The sequence below is a fragment of the Dipodomys ordii genome, unplaced genomic scaffold, assembly GCF_000151885.1.
Source record: "Dipodomys ordii isolate 6190 unplaced genomic scaffold, Dord_2.0 Scaffold22, whole genome shotgun sequence".
NCBI lineage: Eukaryota > Metazoa > Chordata > Mammalia > Rodentia > Heteromyidae > Dipodomys > Dipodomys ordii.
The window spans coordinates 1622976-1624711 of NW_012267238.1; positions in this window are offsets into that span (position 1 = coordinate 1622976).

Sequence of the window (1736 nt, forward strand, 5' to 3'; positions counted from 1 at the left end):
CCCACCCCAGCTCAAGGTCTTCGTCCGGACCCCTACCTCAGCCTCCCTCCACCGCCCCCCGAGTCTCCCGCGCTAACCGCCCGCCTATCGGAGGGCCCGACACGCAGTTGCTTAGGTAACCTAGGCCTGCGGTGGCGGCGGCGGCGGCGGCGATGACAGCAACTGCCCCGCCCAGATACCCGGGCCGCGGTGCTGCTCCACTCGCCTCAGCGCTAGATCCCAAGCTGGACCAAGGACCCCACGCAACGAGAGTCGGCCCGGGGCGTCGCGGGAGGTGACTACGGCCCCGCTGCGTTTGGCCTGGGGGCGCGCTCCCCCAACCCCCCCACCCACCCACCCACCACCCCTACTGGCCTTCCAAGCCCCGCCCTCCTTACGACCTCACAACCAATCGGCTTCCGCCTCTCTGCGGCTTAGGAACCAGTGCACGTAGGCTCCCGTACGTAGCGACCTCTGGTGGGAAATTCTAGGTACTGCAGTCCAGATGAGCTCCCGGGAGGCCCCGGGGTCTCTTGGCAGAAAGGGTTGAGGTGAGAAACTAGGAGCCGCCCCTAGAGGTTCATGAAGAGTCTGCGAGTCTTTCCAAAGGAAATTACTGCAAAAAGCCAACTAAAATGTCCAGACCACTCTGGATAAAGTCCCACTTATACAACTGCCTTCTTGACACCCCCCACCCCCCCCCCGGTTCCCTCCTTTTCAAGCTAAATCGGATGCCCTTGCTTAACACTCCCTGTCCGTTTTCCTACCTGCCCCTCAAGGCTCCACCCTCTTGAGGTTTTTGCGGGAAGGGCCTGTGGCCAGTTCCCCCATGCATCTCACTCTCCCTACCCATTGAGCCTGGTGGGGGGAAGTGGCAGCGACTTGAGAATGAGAGCCCCAGGAAAGAGCAAGCCGGGCCTGAGCCTCCTTCAGCAAAGCTGCATTTCCTGCTCTCGAGCATACCGTCAGCAAATCTTTACTGAAACCTCTGTGCCCTACCCTGTCCTTGCCACCGGAGGCAGGAGAAGCAATCAGGCCCAGTCGTTCCTCTGACAGTAATAAACCAGCTCCTGTTCTAAGGAAAGCCTTTGAACACTAGAGCTTGGATTTGTCCAACAGCTGCCTGGCTTAATGGGTAGGCTGTTGATATAAAAATACATATCCAACGTCAGCTACTACCACTCTCCCCACTCTAGCTGGCCCTGACACTGACTTGCTGGCTGGCTTGCTTGCTCTCACTCTCTCGCTGCTCGCTCTCTTTCTCTCTCTCCCCCCTCCCTCCCTTTCTTCCCTAGTAGTGCTGAGGATCCAAACCCAAGCATCAGGCTTGCTAAACAAGCATTTCACCACTGTGTCACACCCCCATCCTAGAGCCTTCTGTGAAGTTGCCAATGCACACCTAACTCTTGGTGCATTCACAGCCTCGATTTCTGTGTGCGGCTGCTTCTGCCTGAAACTTTCCTCCCTACCCGCAGCTCTTCATATAGCTGTTCTTCCTTTGAAACTGCACACCTTCCAGGGCAGGTGGCTTTCATCAATAATCTTTAGCTAGCATGGAGGCTGAGATCTGAGGATCAAGGTTAGAAGCCAGCCTTGTAGGAAAGTCAATGATATGCTTATGTCCAATTAACTAGCAAAAAGCCAGAAATGAAAATGGCCTGTACACACAAAAGAGGGAAAGAAAGGAAGGAGAGAGGGAAGAAGGAGAAATGAGCAAGTGCTGAGGTTGTAGCTCAACTGGTAGAACACTTGTCTAG